This window comes from Scylla paramamosain, chromosome 26 (genome assembly GCF_035594125.1).
Source record: "Scylla paramamosain isolate STU-SP2022 chromosome 26, ASM3559412v1, whole genome shotgun sequence".
NCBI lineage: Eukaryota > Metazoa > Arthropoda > Malacostraca > Decapoda > Portunidae > Scylla > Scylla paramamosain.
The window spans coordinates 2,951,593-2,974,075 of record NC_087176.1 but is presented as its reverse complement, the minus strand read 5'-3'; the positions used below and the strand labels follow the sequence as shown (position 1 = coordinate 2,974,075).

General features: G+C 39.9%; 1 protein-coding gene across 5 annotated transcripts in view; it reads right to left on the bottom strand.

Annotated features, from left to right (window-relative positions):
* Positions 1-22,483, bottom strand: part of LOC135113612 (D-glucuronyl C5-epimerase B-like) — a 251,472-nt gene that overhangs the window by 80,216 nt on the left and 148,773 nt on the right. For all 5 annotated transcript variants that reach the window (XM_064028971.1, XM_064028972.1, XM_064028970.1 and 2 more), the window contains one exon: positions 6,904-6,945. The gene's annotated coding sequence lies outside the window, so the exon portion shown is untranslated. The remainder of the gene's footprint in view (positions 1-6,903; positions 6,946-22,483) is intronic.

Below are 22,483 nucleotides of genomic sequence, written 5' to 3'. Positions count from 1 at the left end.
TTTCACTTCATTTTAACATTTTTTCCCATTTTTTTATTTAATTATTTTGTCTTACCTTTATCTTTTTATCTCTACTTCTTTCTTATCCAAATAATGTACAACTTTTTTATTTTTATTTTGCTGTTAATCTCTTTTATCTTTTCTTTCTTACTTCCTTCCTTGACAAACAAATCTTAACTTTTCACTTCGCGTTTAGTCTTGATAACTTCAACTCTACTCTTCACTCATTTCTTTCCTAAAATCATCCATAATACTTTTCTCTTTTACTAACCACCTACTTTTCTTTTCCAAACTACTCATAACTTTTTAATAGCGTTACATTTTTTTTCAGCATATTATTTTCACTCCTGCTTTATTTCTTCTCAACCATTCACATTTTTTTTACAATACATTTTTATTCGCATGTACTTCTTTCCCTTAAAAAAAGAAAAAAAAATCATTCACTTCAAATTCAGTTCTAATATCTAAACAACAATCTTCCCTTTTCTCACACCATTCACAACTTTCATTTTTTTTTTCAATATTTTGTTTTCACTTTTATATACCAACGTAATATTTTCTCATATTACATGTTAATTCCTATACTAAACAATATTCCTTCCTTTACCGAACCACTCATAACTTATTTTTTCCTTTACTTTCACTTTTTCACACTCCTTCGTACTATTTCCCTTCCTAAACCACTCACAGACACTTAACACTCATATAAAACAGAATTCCTACACCTAAACAACATTCTTTCCTTTCCCAAACCATTCACAACTTACTACTACTATTATTACCCTCATCAACAACACACATTCCTCACAAATACTTCAGTACCTCACTAAGAAGTCGACACACACAGTTGTTCCTCACGCACCACCACCACCACCACCACCACCACCACCACCACCTCTCCTTCAGGACCAAGAGACGGGACAAGACGCGGCCGAGAAAAAGAACAGACAAGCCAATGTTATCAGGGAGAAGAGAAGGATGTAGATGCCGATAATTCACGAGTGAGAGAGAGAGAGAGAGAGAGAGAGAGAGAGAGAGAGAGAGAGAGAGAGAGAGAGAGAGAGAGAGAGAGAGAGAGAGAGAGAGAGAGAGAGAGAGTGTGTTACAGAAAGCTTGAGGGTGCTGGCTGGCTGGCTGGGGAATGGATCGGGCTGCGCAGAGTTGGATCAAACAGGGGAGGGAGAAAGTTGGTTGGGGAGGATTGCAAGTTGTAAGGAGTTAGTGTGCGCGCTACTGTACCTTGGGGAGGGACTGGGGAGGCGTTGGGAGGTGTTGGGGGAGAGGTTGGGTGTCGCTCCGTGCCTTCAACAACTGGGGTTACCGGGAATTGAGTTGAGAAAGGAAGAGTGATAAAAATGCAGCGTTAGGGAATAAAACTGACTAAATTTGAAGGTTTTAGAGAAAATGATGACTGAGAGAAGACCGGGATTGACTGGGTGGGTATTGCAACGCTACTGGGGTTACCGGGAACTGAACTGGGGAAAGGCGGAGTACCATGAAAAAGAATTATAAAATACGTTAGGTTAGGTTATAGGTAAACTGGGTGCTGGAAAAGTGATGACTGATAGAGGACTGGTATTAGCAAAGTGGATATTGCAAACGTACTGGGGTTACCGGGAACTGAACTGTGGAAAGGGAAATTGAATGAAAACTGACAAACTCGGTATATTTAGTGGTATTAAAGTAATGATTGGGAAGGGACTGGGATCACCTGGGCGTGTATTACAAAAGTACTCGGGTGACCATGAACCGACTGGGAGAAGGAGGAATGAGTGAAAAACTGATAAACTGCAACGTTGCTAGATAAACGGTAAACTGGGGGTACCGGAGAGAGTAATAACTGGGATGGGACTGTGATAAACTGGGAAAGATGATGATTACGAGGGAAAAAGAGAAAAATGAGGATAAATCAGTAGAAAATAGGGACTGGGATAAATTAGGTGAGTACTGGAAAGGGAAATTACAAGGAAAAACTGGGAAATACAGGGAAATAAGAATAAATTAGTATATGAGGTACTGGGAGGAAGTTGGTAAGCACGGTTGAGGAAAGGATGATGGTAGAAATAACAAAGATAATAAAGATAGAGAAATTGAAGCAATAAGCGAGGAGTAAAATAGGAAGGATAAAGAGGATTAGATAGGAGAAAATAAGAAAAGAAAGCACTAGGAAAGGAAAAGAGGAGGATTTGAAATGGAAGTAGAAATGAGAGAAAATAATAAAGATGGAGAAGTGAAAGAAAGGAAAGGCGAATAAAACAAGGGAAAAAAAGAGGACCAAACAGGAGAACAGGTAATATAATGTTGACTAAATAGAAGGAAAAACAGAAAACAAAAAAGTAAGACAGGAAGATGGAGAGAAACAAAAGAAAGAAAGAAAGGAAAAGAAACATAAATGAAGAAATCAAAGAAGATAATAAAAAAACATACTAAAACGAAAGAAATAAGAAATAAAACAAACAAAACAAAAAAAAACACACAACCAACACGAGGAACAAAAAACAAAAACAAATAAACACGAAAACAAGACACAAAAGAGACTAAAATAGAAGAGGAATGAATGAAAAATAACAACCAGAAGCAGGAAGAGGGAAAAAAAAAGGGGTAACCAGAAGAAGGGAAATAAGGAAAGGGAGTAGAAGGGAAAAGGCAAATTAGCAACAAAGGGAATAGAAGGAACGATAGTGAAAGTTACGATGAAGGGAAGGGGAAGGAGAGGGGAAGAGGGGGAGTGAGGGAGAGAGAGTGAGGGGGAGAGAGTGAGGGGTGAAATGCATCGATCCCACCTTGTACCCTCACGCAACTCTCACTTATTGTACTTGTTTCTCTCTCTCTCTCTCTCTCTCTCTCTCTCTCTCTCTCTCTCTCTCTCTCTCTCTCTCTCTCTCTCTCTTTCTGGTTTGCGTCTCTCCATCCTTTTCTCCCTCCTCTCTTTTTTTATTCATTCCTGCCTCGGTCTTTACAATCTCTCTCTCTCTCTCTCTCTCTCTCTCTCTCTCTCTCTCTCTCTCTCTCTCTCTCTCTCTCTCTCTCTCTCTCTCTCTTTCTGATTGTGCATGCGTGTAGATGTGTGTACCTGTGCGTGTTGCGTGAGAGAGAGAGAGAGAGAGAGAGAGAGAGAGAGAGAGAGAGAGAGAGAGAGAGAGAGAGAGAGAGAGAGAGAGAGAGAGAGAGAGAGAGAGAGAGAGAGAGAGAGAGAGCCAAAACAGGTCCGAATCGACTAACCAACAAACCCAGAGAGAGAGAGAGAGAGAGAGAGAGAGAGAGAGAGAGAGAGAGAGAGAGAGAGATCACCCTCCCTATCAATTACCTGTCAAAAGCTCATTAAGACAGGTGTGGCTAGTTATCTCCCCCTCTCCCTCTCTCCCTCCCTCTCTCCCTTCATTCCTAGAAGGGAGAGAAGGAGGGGAACATAAAAACGAAATAGAGAGGTAGGGAGAGAGAGATGATGAAGTAGAAATAAGCGAAGCAAGGGGAGAAAGCATAAATAACAGGAATGGAGAGGAATGAAAGGGAAGAGGGAAGAGAGAGAGAGAGAGAGAGAGAGAGAGAGAGAGAGAGAGAGAGAGAGAGAGAGAGAGAGAGAGAGAGAGAGAGAGAGAGAGAGAGAGAGAAAGGGAAATGTACTGGGAGAACAAAGCAATAGATAGATAGATAGATAGATAGATAGATAGATAGATAGATAGATAGATAGACAGACAGACAGATAGATTGATAGACAGACAGACAGACAGACAGACAGACAGACAGGTAGATAGACAAAAAAAAAAAAAAACTGACAGGTAGACAGGTAGAAACATACATACGTACATACATATATACAGTACATACATATATAGATTAACAGAAGCAAAGAGAGAGAGAGAGAGAGAGAGAGAGAGAGAGAGAGAGAGAGAGAGAGAGAGAGAGAGAGAGAGAGAGAGAGAGAGAGAGAGAGAGAGAGAGAGAGAGAGAGAGAGAGAGAGAGAGAGAGAGAATACAGTATGGAATTCAAATAAAAGTTTTAGAAGAGAAACACAAACAAGAAGGAGATGTTAAACAATAAAAGGACAGAAAGATACAAAAAAAAATACACCAAATGATTAAAATAGAAAGGCAAGTAAAAGAGAGAAAAGAGAGAAAAAAGAGAAGAACGCAGAGAAGAACGAATCAATGTAAGAAATGGAAATACGATAACGTTGAGTAATAAAAGGGCGTGAGATGTAGAAAATGAAAAAAAAAATAATGAAGAGAATAAGGAAAAATACTAAAAAATGAAAAGAAAAAAATAACACACGAAAGATAGATGATAAATAAAACAATATGAGAAAAATAAATAAATAAATAGAAAGGAAAAATAAGGAAATTCAGAACATGAAATAATAATAAAGAAACAAAAAAAAAAAAATGAGGAAAGGAAAAGAAAAAAATAACACAAAATAAACAATGCAAATAAAACAACACGAAACAATACTTGAAGGAAAGAGAAAAAGAAGAAATAAAAAGAAAAAAAAATAACCAAACTAGTAGAATAATAAATTGGAAAAGAAAAAAAGAAAATATATAATAGAATATAAGAATAACAAAGAAAATACAAGGAACAAGTAAAAAAAAATCAATAAAAGGAAGAGGAACAAGAAGACAAAATTAAGAATAACAAGATACAAGGAAGAAAAAAAAAGAGAGATGGAGAGAACAAAAATAAACGGAGGTGGATAACAAAAACAAATACAAAGAGAGAGAAAGAGAAACGTAGCACAAATAAACGAATAAACGAAACAAAAAAAAATAAACAAGACACAAAATAAAATAAAAGAAAAGGAAAATAAAAAAAATAAAAAATACTCAATAAAAAAATAAAAAATGAGAGAGAGAGAGAGAGAGAGAGAGAGAGAGAGAGAGAGAGAGAGAGAGAGAGAGAGAGAGAGAGAGAGAGAGAGAGAGAGAAACTTACTGACAGGTGGTAGGGAGAGAGGGGTTAGATGACAGATGACACGAGAGAGAGAGAGAGAGAGAGAGAGAGAGAGAGAGAGAGAGAGAGAGAGAGAGAGAGAGAGAGAGAGAGAGAGAGAGAGAGAGAGAGAGAGAGAGAGAGAGAGAGACCACCGCACACAGAAGGAGGAAAGATAAAGAGGAAGAAGATAAAAGGAGAGAAGAATGGAGGAAAGGAAGAGGAAAGAAGGAAAAGTAAGAGAGATGAAAGACGAATGAGGAAGAGAGAAATAAATAAACAGGAGAAAGAGAAGCAAAGAAAAAATCGAAGTAAAAGAGGTTGTAATGGAAAAACGAAAGTGAAAAGGATAATTGAGAAAGGGAAAAGGAGGAGGAGGAGGAGGAGGAGGAAGAGGATGATAAAAAAAAAAAAGAGGAAGAGGAGAAAGAAGAGGAGGGAAAAAGAGGTGGAGGAAAGATATTAAGTCAAGATGAAGTCCTCTACTCTCCTCTTCTCTTCCTTCTCCTCCTCCTCCCCCTCCTCCTTCTCCTTCTCCTCCTGCTCCTTTTCCTCCTCCTCCTTCCCTTCTGATCTTACTGAATCCAAAATCAATGGAGATTTTTGAGTCAGGAGCAGAAGTCCATTTATTTCTTCTTCTTCTTCTTTTTCGTGCCTCTATCAAAGCGTGGCCAGAATGATGCATGGGTGGACCAGGGGTGACAGGGTGACTTTGGCGCCTGACAGGGTGATTTAGGGTGCAACAGGGTGATTACAAGGCCAGGGGGAAGGGACAGGAAGGTTCTTGAAGTTGTAATAGTGTAATTGTGGGTTGTAAATGTAAATAGGGTGATTATCGACGTTTTGTGGGTATTTTAAGGATATTTTGTAGGGTGATCATCCAAAGTTTAGGGACATTTAGGGGTAGTTTGTATGGAAGGCGTGATTCTATGTAATTTAGGGATATTTAGGGATATTTTCTAGGGTGGTTATCCAAGGTTTAGGGATATTTAGGGATATTTTGTAAGGAAATACTGTGGTTTTATAAAATCTAGTGATATTGAGGGATATTTTGTTAGCTAAATGATTATCAAAGTGTTTGTCTTCTTTCCTTTTCTCTCTTTCTCTCTCTTCTTCATTCGCCTTTCATCTCTCTTCCCTTTTTCCCTCTTCCTCTACCCTTTTCCTCTCTTTTTTTCCTCTACCTTCATTCTTCCTTTCTTTCCTCCCTTTATATCAAATGGTCTCTTTTTTCAGGGATATGTAGGGATGTTTCGTCAATTGAATATAGCGTGGTTATCTAAATTTTAGGGATATTTAGGGATATTTCATGGGGTAAACTAGGGAATTATAGAAGGATCACCAGGGTCGTTCAAGTTTTAATAGTGTGATTGTGTGATGCAAACAGGGTGATTATACAAGATTCAGGGAAATTTGGGGATATTTAGGGAGATTTAGGGTTGTTTTGTGTGGCAAACTAGGGAATTATGGAAGTTACGGTTGCTTGGTGTAATTCACTGAGAATTAGGGAGATCTGAAGGGAAAAACAGGGAATTACCAATGTTTTTAAAAGGGAGGAATAATTATAAGGTAACTTTTAGGTTTTCAAATTGCAGGATTATTGAGGAGTTAGGAGAAATTTAAGAAAAGAAAAAGAGACATTAAAAAGTTTGTATGGGGAAGGTTTAGGAAAGAATGGATAGATGAGAAGAGGAAGCAAATAGGCAAATAAGGAAGGAGGACGGAGATGGAGAGACAGACAGACAGATAAAGAAAGACACAGACAGACAGACAGACAGACAGGAAGTGGTAGAAGGGAATAGGAATGTTGGAAAAGAGCACAAAACAAAGGGAAGGAGAGAAGACTGGTACAAGTAAATTAGTAAGTTTGTAAGAGGCAAAACATAACAATAATCTTAGGAAGCAGACAACGGGATTAAAAAGAAAATTAGGGTTTTTAAGACCGTAGAAGGAAAATAACAGTGGACAGTACTTACGGAATTCAAAGTACAAGACGGTGTTGCCAGATGAGCGTCAGCCTGTAAGTAGAAAAGATTACAAATTATTATGGAAAATTTAAAAAGTAAGGGAAAGAGAATTTACAAAGATAATTTCAAAATGGGAACTCTTAGAGAATAATATGAAAGGAGGAAAAGATAGAAAAGGCAAAATTTGAAGAGGAAAAAAAGGAAAGAGGAGAATTTAGAAAGAACGAAAAGGGAAAAATTTTTTAAATAGGAAAAGGAAAAGGAAAAAATGAAAGAAAAAAGGCAAGAATTCGGAAAGGGGAAAAGAAAAAAGGATAATTTAATAAGAAGGATTAAGCAGAAAAAATTAAAAAGACGAAAAGAGGGAAAGAGGAAAATTTAAAAAGGGAAAAGAAGCAAATTAAGAATAAAAGAGAAGAAAAAAATATTAACACAAATATAACGCTAAAAATAAATTCTTCCACACTTATTACTTCGCTGTGTGTATATGTTATGTACACAATTAAATATACCAAAACAAACCACCTAAACAAATAAACTGACAACCCTTTTTGAGTCCACGCCTGACTCTTTTAGGCAGGAGCAAGTTGCGCGACCTTTCTTTCTTTCTTTTTTAAGTATTTTTTCCGCCCCTGGTCTGTATCCCTAGCACATAAAATAAACACACACACACACACACAAACACACACAAACAAACAGACACATTACTTCCACATACTATCTACAAAATCAAACACTATGCCTAACCCTTTCACTACAAGCTATATATTCTCCTATATCCACTAACGACCTTTTAAACACTAATGAGCTACAGTCTCTTGAACACTTAGCACCCTAGAAAACACAAAATAAACCCCTCTATTGTCTTTCTTCGTGTATCCATGCAAATATATCCTACAGTGTTCTCAATGCTAAAAGACAAGACATTTCAGGAGAACCATAGAAGAGAGAGGGTCAAACATACTTCTCTCTCTATATAAAACATCACACAAGCTTGCACGTCACGGTGATTCAGGTTTACAGGGCATGAGGGATGAGGGAAGAGGGTGTTTTAGGGCTCACCACGGCGATTCACAATGTAACAGGTGCCAGAAGTGCTGCTTTAAGTGTGGCGGGGCGGTGTAGGTGTGGCCCGGGGTGTGCCAAGCTGCGGCTGTGTCTTGGGGTGTGGGATATGTGGGGTCTCAACTTTATATAATGGGTATGATCGTATTCTGAGGCGTTTTCTATTAAGTGTTAAGTATTGTGGGTAAGGTTAGGGAGAGAGAGAGAGAGAGAGAGAGAGAGAGAGAGAGAGAGAGAGAGAGAGAGAGAGAGAGAGAGAGAGAGAGAGAGAGAGAGAGAGAGAGAGAGAGAGCTATGTATGGGATTAACTATGTATGAGATTAATTATGTATGGAATTAACTATGTATGGATTAACTATGTATGGATTAACTATGTAAGGAATTAACTATGTATGGATTAACTATGTATGGGATTAACTATGTATGGATTAACTATGTATGGGATTAACTATGTATGGATTAACTATGTATGGGATTAACTATGTATGGATTAACTATGTATGGGATTAACTATGTATGGGATTAACTATGTATGAGATTAACTATGTATGGGATTAACTATGGGATTAACTATTTGGGTGTAAGGGATTAACTATTGCCCGTAGGTTAATATTAAAAGAAGAACATGATAGAGTTGAGCGTACAAGTATCAACCAGAGTAAATTACAAAGTTAGATTACAGATGAAAGGATCTAATACCATTGTAAGATAAAATATATAGGATTAGAGCGTGTATAACAGGTAAATACAGAATACATCATGAAATCAACAACAACAACAACAACAACAACAACAACAACAACAACAACAACAGGAGCAGCAGCAGCAGTGAGTGAGGGAAGCCAACAGAAACACACAGACAGACAATGAAATGTGGCAAAGTTTGTCCTCGGAGTGATATTGTCAAGGCTGGAGGAGGAGGAGGAGGAGGAGGAGGAGGAGGAGGAGGAGGAGGAGGAGGAGGAGGAGGAGGAGGAGGAGGAGGAGAAGGAGGAGGAGGAGGAGAGGGAGAAGAAGAAGAATGAAAAATATACCTAACAAGACAGGAAGGAGGGAAAAGACGAGGAGGAGGAGGAGGAAGAGGAGGAGGAGGAGGAGGAGGAGGAGGAGGAGGAGGAGGAGGAGGAGGAGGAGGAGGAGGAGGAGGAGGAGGAGGATAAACGAGTATGCAGAAGACCACATAGGTATCCTTATCTCCTCCTCCTCTTCTTCTTCCTCCTCCTCCTCCTCCTTCTCTTCACCGCCTGAACGACCTCGTTAACCCCTAAAGTGCAAATTAACGAGAGACCATTCGTTGATGTGCCCTCTCTCTCTCTCTCTCTCTCTCTCTCTCTCTCTCTCTCTCTCTCTCTCTCTCTCTCTCTCTCTCTCTCTCTCTCTCTCACCTGGTTCTTGGTATTCTCTTATTCCCTTCCTGGTATCATGACCTCATCCCTTCTCTTCTTTCTCTTCTCTTTTCCTCCTTCTTCTTTTTTTCTTTTTTCTCTTTCTTTCTTTCCTCCTCTTATTTGTTTGTAACGCGTGACTCAAACACTGATTCCATTCCTTCCTCTCTCCTTCCCTCCTTTAAGTTCGTTTTCTCTCTCTCTCTCTCTCTCTCTCTCTCTCTCTCTCTCTCTCTCTCTCTCTCTCTCTCTCTTTACAATATTCTCTTTATTCTTTTCTTAGCTTTACGATTTCCTTCCTCTACATTTTTTTTTACTTACAGTTCTCTTATCTCTATTTTCTTTTCACTATTTTCTTCGTTTTTTTTTTTTTTTTGTCATTTTCTTGCTATTCCATTTCGTTTCGTCCTCATTATTCTCTCACATTTCAGAATTTTCGTTTGTTCGTAATGTTGTTGGGTGGCGGTGAAACTATCGTACCTGATTCTCGTGACTGCCGTACGTTTGGATAAGCAAGAATGAAATAACAGACCTAACGCAACCTAACCTAATAAGGCAGTAAACAGACATATTGATATTTACGGATGACTGAACTTGACAATCACAATAAGAGCCACTAAAGTAACAAATGATAGAAGTAAATAAAATACGTATAAATTAAGGAATAAAACTGATAAGCGGTATTACTTTTTTATTTGGATTTTTGCGCTCCCGTACTCCTTTACTCAGTATTATTTCTTTAATTAATATAAATACATTTGCTGATGGGAAAAAAATATAACTGATTTGTTTACACGTTTATTCAAGTACGTGTATATCATTTATCAATTTTATTCTTTAAACTCTATGTACTTTTATTTACTTCTTCTCTGGAACTCCCTGCCTGCTTCTGTATTTCCACCTTCCTATGACTTGAACTCCTCAAGCTGTAGATTTCAAGACATTTATCCTTCAATCTCTGACTATTTGGGGACCGGCATCTCAGAGGACTTTTTTTTTTATTACTTTTTTTGTTGTTGTTGCCATTGGCCTGTGTCCCTCCTACATAAAAAAAAAACACTAATTATTGTCATCTGTAAGTTTATCAATTAGTTTATTTACTGTTTTATAACACTAATAATAACAAGAAAACGGATAAAAGCTACAGTATTTTCACATTAATTACGTTTAAGAGCAAGGACTCCCATTACCTTCCCTCACACAGAAGCACTCGGGGCAATCAGCAAACAACCACAGCGCCCATAACCATCCAATCACTCCATTACTGTTCCATTGCACAACAACCACTCCATTATAGTCTCAACATTCCATTCCACTCATTCCATTATAACCAGAACCCTCCATTACATTAAACCACTCCAATGCACTTTAACTACCTCATTACAACTACTTCACTACTGCCTAACCACCTTATTACAAACCAAACACTCCAGTACATCTAAACTACTTATTACACCTTAACATTCACTACAACCCATTAACAGCCACTTAACAATACTAACAGCTCTTAACAACTCCACAAACCACCCTAACCACTTCATAATAGCCTAACCACTCCATTTCGCCTAATCCAACACACCTAAACCACTCTAGCACATCCTAACTACCATAACCACCCATTAACAATCTTCAAAACACTAAAAACCTTTAATGACTCCCGTAACTACCCTAACCACTTAATTATATAACCTAAATATTCCATTCCATCTACTCATTACAACTAAACCACCTTAACTACCACTGCTAACCAATTATAACCACTCAAAACACCCTAACAACCCTTAACAACCCCACAAACTACCCTAACTACTACCCAATACCCTGGACCAATCAGAGGGACCTAGCACATCACGTGACAGCGGTAAACACCAATAATACACATAGTTTTGTTCTCCTTTCCTTGCCTAACTTTCTTGGACCCCTCAGCCAATAAACGCGCAGCAAACACAGGCTGAGGGATACGGCAGCCAATCAGCGTGTCGCGTTACAGGACGAGAGGAAATCCATTGGCTTACTTGATTAGTCTGATAGAAGGAGTGGGAGGAAGGGACGGGGGAGGGGGGATAAGTGTGGAGTGGAGAAGGGGTGGGAGGGGAGGAAGAGGGTAAGGATGAGAGGTGAGGGAGTGGAAGGGAGGAGAGGGAGGGGCGGGAAGGCGAAGATGTGAATAGGTGAATGGATGGATGGATGGGTAGGTGGATGGATGAATACATAGTTAAATATATACATACATACATACATACATACATAAGGAGGGAAGGAGATGCTGATACAGATAGATAGATAGACAGATAGATAGATGGATGGATGGATGGATGGATGGATGGATGGATGAAAACTGAAGAAGAACAGAAGCTATGTAAAAAAAAAAGATTGATAGATGAATGAAAACTGAAAAAGAGGGAATCAAGTAAAAAAAAAAAACATTGATAATAGACAGAATAAAAAAAAAAACAGAGATAGAAAGATTGATAGTATGATACAGACAGACAGACAGACAGACAGACAGACAGACAGACAGACAAGGACACATGAAGATCGAGGAAGAGAAAAGAACAAAATAACACACAAAAAAAGAAAAAAACAATTCTAGGAAAGAGAAACCCAGAATATATAAGGAATAAGGTAAAATAGGGAAGAGAGAAAGAGAGGGAGAGGGAGAGGGAGAGAGAGAGGTTAGAATGCGAAGAGTCACGTTTCCCGGGGCATGAAAGACTCAAACAGACTTAGCACTTTAGCTGACAAACATTGCTAAGTTATGAGAGAGAGAGAGAGAGAGAGAGAGAGAGAGAGAGAGAGAGAGAGAGAGAGAGAGAGAGAGAGAGAGAGAGAGAGAGAGAGAGAGAGAGATGAAGCGGAGATGAGAAGGAAAGGGGAGGAAGGAAAAAATAAAGGAAAAATACATTGAGAGAGAGAGAGAGAGAGAGAGAGAGAGAGAGAGAGAGAGAGAGAGAGAGAGAGAGAGAGAGAGAGAGAGAGAGAGAGAGAGAGAGAGAGAGAGAGAGAGAGAGAGAGAGAGAGAGAACGACCTCATTGATGGATGCTGGCCTAGGAGGAGGAGGAGGAGGAGGAGGAGGAGGAGGAGGAGGAGGAGGAGGAGGAGGAGGAGGAGGAGGAGGAGGAGGAGGAGGAGGAGGAGGACAGGCCTGGATTATAGCATCAGAGGAGGAGGAGAGGAAGGATGAGAGAATGTAAAGAGGAAGGATGAGGAGTGATAGAGAGAGGAGGAAGAGATGAGAAGTGGGAGAGGAGAAGAGGGAGAGGAGAGAGGGAGAGGATGACAGGATATGAAGAGATGGAGGGAGGAGATGGAAATCAAGGTGACGGCGTGGACGAGAGAGAGAGAGAGAGAGAGAGAGAGAGAGAGAGAGAGAGAGAGAGAGAGAGAGAGAGAGAGAGAGAGAGAGAGAGAGAGAGAGAGAGAGAGAGAGAGAGAGAGAGAGAGAGAGAGAGATGAATCGGAGATGAGAAGCAAAGTGGGAAGGAAAGAAAAAAATTGAGGAAAAATACTGAGAAAAGGAGAGGAGAGAGAGAGAGAGAGAGAGAGAGAGAGAGAGAGAGAGAGAGAGAGAGAGAGAGAGAGAGAGAGAGAGAGAGAGAGAGAGAGAGAGAGAGAGAGAGAGAGAGAAATAATACTACATGGGAGAAAAGAAAAAAAGAGAAAGGAAGCGAGACTGATAAACAAGATTACGAGGAAAAAAAAAAAAGATATTCATCATATTTATTCTATGGCTGCAAGGAGAGAGAGAGAGAGAGAGAGAGAGAGAGAGAGAGAGAGAGAGAGAGAGAGAGAGAGAGAGAGAGAGAGAGAGAGAGAGAGAGAGAATCAAAACACCCAAACACCATTTCAACACACCAAATAAAACATAAAATCCTCTTAATCCTCACAAATCACCAACCTTATACTAAAAACCTTAATACGTGCAATCTAATCCCACGAGAAAGGCATTCGATCCTACAAAAAGGGAATCCAATCCTACAAAAAAGGTGTTGGATCCTACAAAAACAGAATTCGATCCTATTCACCTACCTTTGCCTGACTCGACTCCTCTACCTGGGCGCCCCGTGACTTTAGCTAGGGGGTCAATGAAGGGTCACCTGGGCACTTCATACCTGACAGGCTAACGAGGGAGTGGAGAGGGGGATTGAAGCTCGCCTAAGAGGATCAAGAGGAGAGTTTGGGTGTCTCTTGAATGTAAACTTAACAATGTACTCTTAGAACTTTATATTTCTCTCGTATATGGAACGGCACGAGCAGTTAATTTATTTTGTTGTACTCTCTCTCTCTCTCTCTCTCTCTCTCTCTCTCTCTCTCTCTCTCTCTCTCTCTCTCTCTCTCTCTCTCTCTCTCACCTTTATCACCTGATTCTTGGTATTTTCTTATTCCCTTCCTGGTATTGTGACCTCATTCTTTCCTTTCTTTCTTTTCTCTTTTTTCTGCTTTTCTTTCTAACTTTAACATAACCCCTCTCTCTCTCTCTCTCTCTCTCTCTCTCTCTCTCTCTCTCTCTCTCTCTCTCTCTCTCTCTCTCTCTCAATATGCATTTATGTATGAAAAATAGAGAAAAGAGTAAAAACCATCCAATCCTATACAAAAAACGAAGAAATAGGGCAAAAAAAACAGTATAAAAAGCTGAATACAGAAAAAAATGAGATAACGGTAAAAACAAGCAAGGTAAAAGAGAGAGAGAGAGAGAGAGAGAGAGAGAGAGAGAGAGAGAGAGAGAGAGAGAGAGAGAGAGAGAGAGAGAGAGAGAGAGAGAGAGAGAGAGGAAAAAAATGGTGGAGGAAGGAGAGGTGGAGCGTCTGAATGGTTTCTTTATTCGAGAGAGAGAGTACCTGATTCCACAAACATTTATTCATTTATTCATTCAATTATGCATCCTGAAACCTACTCGTGCACTTGTCATTAGTATCAGACGAGCGGGGATATACAGCTGGCACTCATACTCATTCACTTCCTGCATTAACCCTTGCTCTGCTTCTTGAACTTGTCCAGAATTACAAGACTGAAAGGGGAGTGGTCTAAAATAAATAGATAAATAAATAAATAAATAAGTAAAAGCGTGTGTCAAGTTGATGTTAGTTTGTACTTGTAAATTCAGGTGGTGACTAAATATTTCAAAATGTTTCAGATGTTTAAATTCTCCACGCTTCGCTAAGTGAAGTGGTGAAGGTATCAAGTGTTTTTCATTTAAAGTATTCACGGTAAAGTTATCTAATTGCACTCATGTGATTATTAGTGCCAAAAGTTCTCGTTGAGGTGCCAGAAAATATCTTTAGCATGTTACAAAGGGTCACTCTGAAACACCCAACCAAAAGACACCCATGATTGCAAAATGAGTGTTATTCGTAGTCAAACCTTTCAAAGAGTCAGCAAACACGTGTCATTTATTTACTCATTCATGTTTGGTTAGGTTTGGAAGTAAGTTAGGTTAGGTTTTACTGGTGTGACGCCTTTCACTGTAAAAATTGCTTGCGTGAGAGAGAGAGAGAGAGAGAGAGAGAGAGAGAGAGAGAGAGAGAGAGAGAGAGAGAGAGAGAGAGAGAGAGAGAGAGAGAGAGAGAGAGAGAGAGAGATACGAGGTTAATTTTGCATGTTTTTGTTTAGGTTACAGATATATTTAAGAAAGTTTGACATAAAAATACTTGTCTTGATAAGGTATTTGGTGATTAAAGGAAAAAGTGTGTAGCAGTTAACCCTTTTGCTGGTATGGTTGTCCTTCCTTAACCTTCCTAACACTGTAAAAACTGCTTGCATGGAGACACAGGAGAGGAAAGAAGGAAAATAGAAGGTAATTTCGTCTTTATAGGCTGCAAAAATATTTACGACAGCCGATCACAAAAACAGTCTAAAAAGTTATAGGCATTAAAGAAGAAAATGTGCCTAGCAGTAAAAGGGGTGAGGGGGTTAATGCAAAGGATGAAAAATAACGTTCAAAATACAGCATAAAGAATTAGGGCCCGCCTCGAGTTATTTTTAGAGTTCACTGAAAGTCACAAGGGTCGCACTGAAACACTACCCAAAACACACCACTCACTGTGAAAGTATTAGTCGTACAATTAAATCCTTGTCCCTCTAGTTTTATTTTGAGTTCATTTCATATCACAAGGGTCACTGAAACAGAGTTCGGCCACACCACCCAAAACACGCCACTCATTGCAAAGGGGGTTGGTACAGTTCAATCCTTCAGTTCCTCTACTTTTATTTCTGTCTAGTAAGTTCTTCTAGGAATGGAGTGGTTGAGGCGGCAGCGTTTCTAACTACGATGCAGGAAGTCCCGGGGTTCGAATCCCACCCTAGGATTTCTCACAAGTGACTGCTCGTGCCTCGCTTCACTCGCCCTTCACTCTCGCACTTCTGGACATTTCTTTTCCCAACATCACCAACTTTTTATGTATTTTTGTACCACAGTTCTATGCCACAGTAAAAGACAACTAAGGAAACATTTAAGACACTCTCACTCTACAGTCAAATGGATATATAGCAGAGAAAGACAATTAAGATAACTCTTCAGATATTTTTTCACCACAGGCTAATAATTCTACGGCAGGGAAAAGACAACTAAGACAATTTTTTAGGTATTTTTTGCACTACTGTCACAAATAGTTTAACAGTACAGAAAAAGACAATAGACAATTTCTTACGACATACTTACTCTGGAATCTCGTCTTTCCCGTTAACATTCATGGTGCTGTGAAAAAGATGATTTGCATGGAGGAACAGAAAAGGAGTTACGTATTTTTGTCTTTCCTATACTAGTGATCTATTTAAGATGGTGTAGCACAGAAAGTCATCAACCCTTCTACTGCTCTGATCGTCTTTCTCGTCAACATTAATTATGATTTGTATGGAGGAACAGAAAAGAAGGAGTTACGTGTTTTTGTCTCTCCTATGTTACGTATTTTTGTATCTCCTACACTAGTGACTATTTAAGATGGTGTAGCACAGAAAGTAAGTCATCGAAAGTTGTTAAGTGGTTATGAAGAAAGCTTTGTCCAGCAATGAATGGGTTAACAACTGACTGTAGAAACGCTGTAATTCCTGACGAAACAAAAAAGCTAAAATTTCCAAAAAGAATAAATATCTAGTAAATAAAAAAAAAATCCACATAACTCAAAACTGAATAAAAAAAAAATCAATAAACAAAGGAACAAAAAAAGACATAAATTTCCTTACAAAGCGAAAACCAATAAAAAAAAACTAATCGATAAAACAGGAAAGAAAAAAAAATGAAGAAAAAACATCTCACGCACACAAGTTGAATATGAATAAATACATTTCAAGTAACGTCTTACGAGAGAGAGAGAGAGAGAGAGAGAGAGAGAGAGAGAGAGAGAGAGAGAGAGAGAGAGAGAGAGAGAGAGAGAGAGAGAGAGAGAGAGAGAGAGAGAGAGATTCACCACCCCTTCCTTCTCCTCTCTCTCCTCTCCCAGCCAGGCAATCGCTCCCTCCCCTCTCCCTCCCTCCCCTCTCCCTCCCCTCTCCCTCTCTCCTCTTCCCTCTCACTCTCACGTCTTGGGGTCAAAGTGTACGTGTCTTACTTACATATTCTTGGACTGATGGGAGAGGAAGGGGAGAAGAGGGGGAGAGGGGAGAGTAAAAGAGAGGGGAGGAAGGGAAGGGAGAAGGGAAGGGGAGAGGATGAAAATGCAGAGTAAGGAGAGTAAAGGGAATATGAGTGAAAGAATGCCATGGGTGAAGGAGGGAGAGGGGAGGAGTGGGGAGAGAGGAGGGAAGAGGGGAAGAAGAAAGGAAGGGAAGGAAAGGAAAAGGAAAAGAAATGATGATAAATATGTTCAGTAATGAGACAATTTCGTGGTAATAAGGTCTTTTTATCAATAACGAGATGTATGTATGTATGTATGTATGTACGTATGTATGAATGTATAAGGAAGCGAACTCTATAAAAACATCTAATTCATTTCTATAATCCTCAAAGTTCCTCGACTAACCAGATACGTATGAATGTCTGTCTATCTGTATGTATGTATGTATGTATGTATGTATGTATGTATAAGGAATTTAACCCTCTATAAAAGCCTTGAATCCATTGTGATCTCTCAGTCTTTTTAAATCCCTTTTGTATCACCACCACCACCACCACCACCACCACCACCACCACCACCACCACCTCAGAGTTTCAAGTTAATGGGATAAACTCCAAACGTTCGTCTTCAATGGAGTGAACCAATTTGAGAGAGAGAGAGAGAGAGAGAGAGAGAGAGAGAGAGAGAGAGAGAGAGAGAGAGAGAGAGAGAGAGAGAGAGAGAGAGAGAGAGAGAGAGAGAGAGAGAGAGAGAGAGAGAGAGAGAGAGAGAGAGAGAGAGAGAGATCCATAACTTCATGATAATTTTTTTAAACCACTAACTGCACATGCTCTCTCTCTCTCTCTCTCTCTCTCTCTCTCTCTCTCTCTCTCTCTCTCTCTCTCTCTCTCTCCATTCAGAACCCGGCAAGGAGCACTAATAGGTCCTAAGGTTCTTTTTTTCTTCACTAAAACCCTCCAGGAATGTGCTAATCCTGCAGGAGGAGGAGGAGGAGGAGGAGGAGGAGAAAAAACAAGGTGGACAGAAAGAATAAGAGGAAGAGGAGGAGGAAGAGCAAGGTAAAGAAATTTCTACACCCTTTGTTTCCTTCTCCTCCTCCTTCTCTTCCTCTTCTTCTTCCTCCTCCTCTTCTTCTTCCTCCTCTTCCTCCTCCTTCTCTTCTTCCTCCTCCTCCTCCTGTAAGTCTTGCCTTCAGACATCTTACTTTGTTTTTCTTAAAGGCAGATGATATGTAACACTCACTCTCTCTCTCTCTCTCTCTCTCTCTCTCTCTCTCTCTCTCTCTCTCTCTCTCTCTCTCTCTCTCTCTCTCTCTACCACTTCATTATGTATTCAACGTCTTAATGAGAGAAGTTCCATTCCTCCCTCCTCCTAGAGTACTCTCCTCCTCCTCCTCCTCCTCCTCCTCCTCCTCCTCCTCCTCCTCCTCCTCCTCCTCCTCCTCTTCCTCCTCCTCCTCCTCTTCCTCCTTAGAATCTATCTTGGAGTCTTCCTGTTTTGATGAAAAAAATAGAACAGGAAAATAAAAAAAAAAAAAAAAACACAGAACGGCAGAACGGACGTGGGAATTAAGTTGAGTAAATAGGAGGAGGAGGAGGAGGAGGAGGAGGAGGAAAAAGAAAACAAGCTACATTGCAAGTATAATAATAAACTTCCAAGAGAGAGAGAGAGAGAGAGAGAGAGAGAGAGAGAGAGAGAGAGAGAGAGAGAGAGAGAGAGAGAGAGAGAGAGAGAGAGACTAAGTAGGAGCAAGAAGTCTCAAGAGGAAAACATCACAAAGCAACAACAACGGAGGGCGAGGTAATGATGTGAGTGGAAGAGGAGGAGGAGGAGGAGGAGGAGGAGGAGGAGGAGGAGGAGGAGGAGGAGGAGGAGGAGGAGGAGAAAGGGAGAGTGTAGTAGAAGAGTTGTATCAAAGGTTGTATTCCCTCTCTCTCTCTCTCTCTCTCTCTCTCTCTCTCTCTCTCTCTCTCTCTCTCTCTCTCTCTCTCTCTCTCACTTACATCTCATCTTTCTCCTGATTCCTCTCACCTTTCACGTTCCTTTCCTCTCCTCCATTACCTTCTCCACCCCGCCTCCGCAAAAGGTCAGTTAGCCTTTAGATAATTCTTTTCCTTCTTCTCTTCCTCCTCCTCCTCTTCGTCTTCGTCTGCTTCGTCTTACTGTTTTTTTTTTTTCTGTCTGTTCTTTTCTTTCTTTTCCTTCTCGTTATCTTCTTAAAAAAAACGTTCTTTGCCTTGTTGTTGTTGTTGTTGCTGCTGTTCTTGCGGTTGTTGTTGTTCTGCTTCTTTTTTTTTCTTTGGTTTCTATTTTTTTTACTTTTCTTTTCTTCCTCATCTTCTTAAACCCTGTCTTTTACCTTTTCTTTTTTCCTGTCACTGTTCTTGTTCTTGTTTCTCCATCTTTTTTGTTTCCTTTCCTTCTTTCTTTTTACTCCTCCTTGCTCCTCCTTTTCTTCCTCCTTATCACAAACACCTTTCCTCTTTGTTCCTCCTATGGGTTCCTTCTCCCTTGTCTCGTCCTCTATTCTACCTCCTCTCCTGCTTTATCTTCCTACTCTTCTCACCACCATCACCACCACCACCACTACTACTACCATCACCATCTCCTCACCACCACCACCACCTCTTCGTCCTCTTCCTCTGAGCGCAAAAAGACCAATATGATGTTCAGGTTTCCAGCAAGTGACTTTGGATACAAGATGCCGGAAGTAATCCCATCACACCACGAGTCGCTGCACACACACCTCCTCCACTCCGCTGCTCGCTCCTGCGCCGCCGACCTCGCGAGCACTGACAGGCAGAGTACAGGAATATAATTGTGTACTGTCATAGGGTAAGAGGAAAGGGTAAGAGGGAGGAATGTTGTGTTATTCAGTGTTTGAGGCGTGTGTTCTAGTGTGTTTGTGTGGTGGGGCGGGGAGATTCCTTCGCCTTTGCTCTCCTCTATGTGAAAGCTACGATAGGAATATTACGCTGCCAGATGTTGAGGAAAGGAATGTTAGGTGTGTTATTTAGTGTGTGAGGTGGGGAGACTCCTTCGTCTTTACTATCCTGCATCTCTTACCCACTACTGAGCATTGGCAGCCGGACTACAGGAATATTATGGTGTTCTGTCAAAGGGCAAGAGGAAAGGAATATGAAGTATGTTCTTTAGTGTCTGTGAGGTGGGGAGATATCTTCGTCTTTACTACCCTGCGTCTCTCACATTAATACTAGGCCGCTAAGCACTGTTCATATCACCAAGTTAATATCAAAGAACGAGGAGGAAAGGGTGTCATTAAATATACGCTCTTGAAAGGATGAGGGGTGTGTGCTGTGGGAATGCCGTGGCCTCCTTCACTATGCTGCATCTCTGGGATGATACAAGGATGTTAGGCACAGTTTATAGCAGCGAATCACGGCAAAAGACAAAAGTGTGTGTGTATTTTTTTCTCTCTCTTCTTCTTTTACTTCCTCTTTTCTTCTTCTTCGTTTTCTTAATATGTGGAAGCAAGCCAAGGCACAAAAACTGGAAAAGTATGGATAGAAAAAAAAACCGCTAAGATGAAACTCGCACCAAAGTATTTAAGAGGAAGAGAAATATAAAGAAAACAACAATTCAATACACTTTCTTCTCGGAAAAGAGAGATTAAGTACAGACAGACGTTATGTATTGAACTTGATTACTGATTTCAATTACGTCAAACAGGTATTAGTCTCGCCGTCACGCAGCAACAGTCACGAGACGAGAGCGTAATCCTGTATCCGTCCTAAGGTGAGAGATTAAACACAGATATATTAAGTTTTCATAGTTATTCGTTAAAAGTTATTGGCTTAAAGTTACTAGCACGTTCACTACCATGGCGTCTTAAGTTTAACATAGTGGTCTGGTGCAAATTAAATACAGTCATAGTATAGTAAATGTTTAAGGTTATTAGTTAAAAGTCAAGAGCACCTTCACCACCATGGCGTCGCAGTTCAACACGAAGATCTGGTGCATGTTTAGAGTACAATTTTGAAAGCCACCACTGGGAGGAAAGGGAATAATGGAGTAATTTTAGTGGTTGTTGTATTTTTGTCCTGTAAACTCTTAATTACTCGTGACCTGCTTTACGACAGGAGCTGCAAGATGTCGCCTCGCATCCTGTGATCTTCAACTGCAAGATGTCGCCTCGCATCCTGTGATTTTCAACTCATTCTCTGCTGGAAATTTTTTTTTTCCCCACAGCAACTTATAAGTTTTTAGGCATATTTCTTGTGCTACTCTCTTAAACAGTTTTGTAGAGTAAAAAAGACAAAAATAATCCCCTTTCCTTCTTTTCTGTCTCTAACCGATTTTTTAAAATTTATTTATTATTATTATTATTATTATTATTTTATTTTTTTACAGTGGTCTCAGTGCTAACAGAAAAGGTGACCAGAGCAGTGAAAGGTTTGAGACAAGTAATACTGGTACTGAGGTGCTGAAGACTCCCCAAGGGCGTATTGTGTGGCAGCAATAGCGAGTCTGCCTCCTGGGTGCGGCTGGAAGGCTGACCGTTAATACACTAGTGATATTGATAATGAAACGTCCAAAATTATGACTTAGCTCTACATAATTCCAAGAACGAGTGTTATGTGGTAGCAATGAAAAAACTGTCCTTCGAAGGATGAGAATGTGTTTCTTTGGTGCTGCTGGAAGATTAGCATTTAATAGACAAAGTGTCCTGGAAATGAAGAGTTGGAGATCATGTTTAAGCTCTACATACGTAATACCAAGGAAGAGTGTTATGTGATAATGATCAGAAAACTGTATTATTCCTGTGTTTGCTGGAAGATTAAGATTTAACAGATAAAATGTACTGGAAATGGAGTTGGAGATCATGTTGAAGCTCTTATATAATACCAAGGACGAGTGTTAGGTGGTAATGATCAGAAAACTGTGTTATTGCTGTGCTCGGAAGATTGAGAAACTGTCCTTGATGCTGCTGAGAGACTGAGAACTGGAGTGGCATAACAGGGCTGAAGATTACAATTCAATGTCACATAGTCTGAAGCAAGAGTGTTATGAGGTAGAAATTACAAAACCGTGTCCTTGGTGTCGGTGGAAGGGGGAGAATAGAGAAGTGATATTGGTATTGGAGTAGTGAGGATTACAATTCAGCGTTACGTAGTCTGAGGAGCGAGTGATATGTTTGAGGAATGACTAATGTACACCATGGAGGTCGCTGGAAGGCATCGATTCGCATTACGTCACCATTAACAAAGTGATATTGCCACTCCAGTGAACATTATGAGTTCAATACTAAGTAATTCCTGAGCTAATGTTATGTGACAGCAACGACAAATCTGTGTTCTGGAAGCAGCTGGAAGACATCGATTCACATTGTTACCTTTAATAGACAAGTGATATTGATAATAAAGTGAAGATTATGAATTTGTCACGGTTACGTAATCCCAAAGGCGAGTTTTGTGTGCCAGCAATAACAGATCTGTATTATGGAATTAGTCGTGAGCTTCATATTCAATTCACATTCTGTAACCTTTAATAGACAAGTGATTTTGATACTAAAGTGAAGATTACGAATTTGTCACGGCTACGTAATCCCAAGGCGAGTTTTGTGTGGC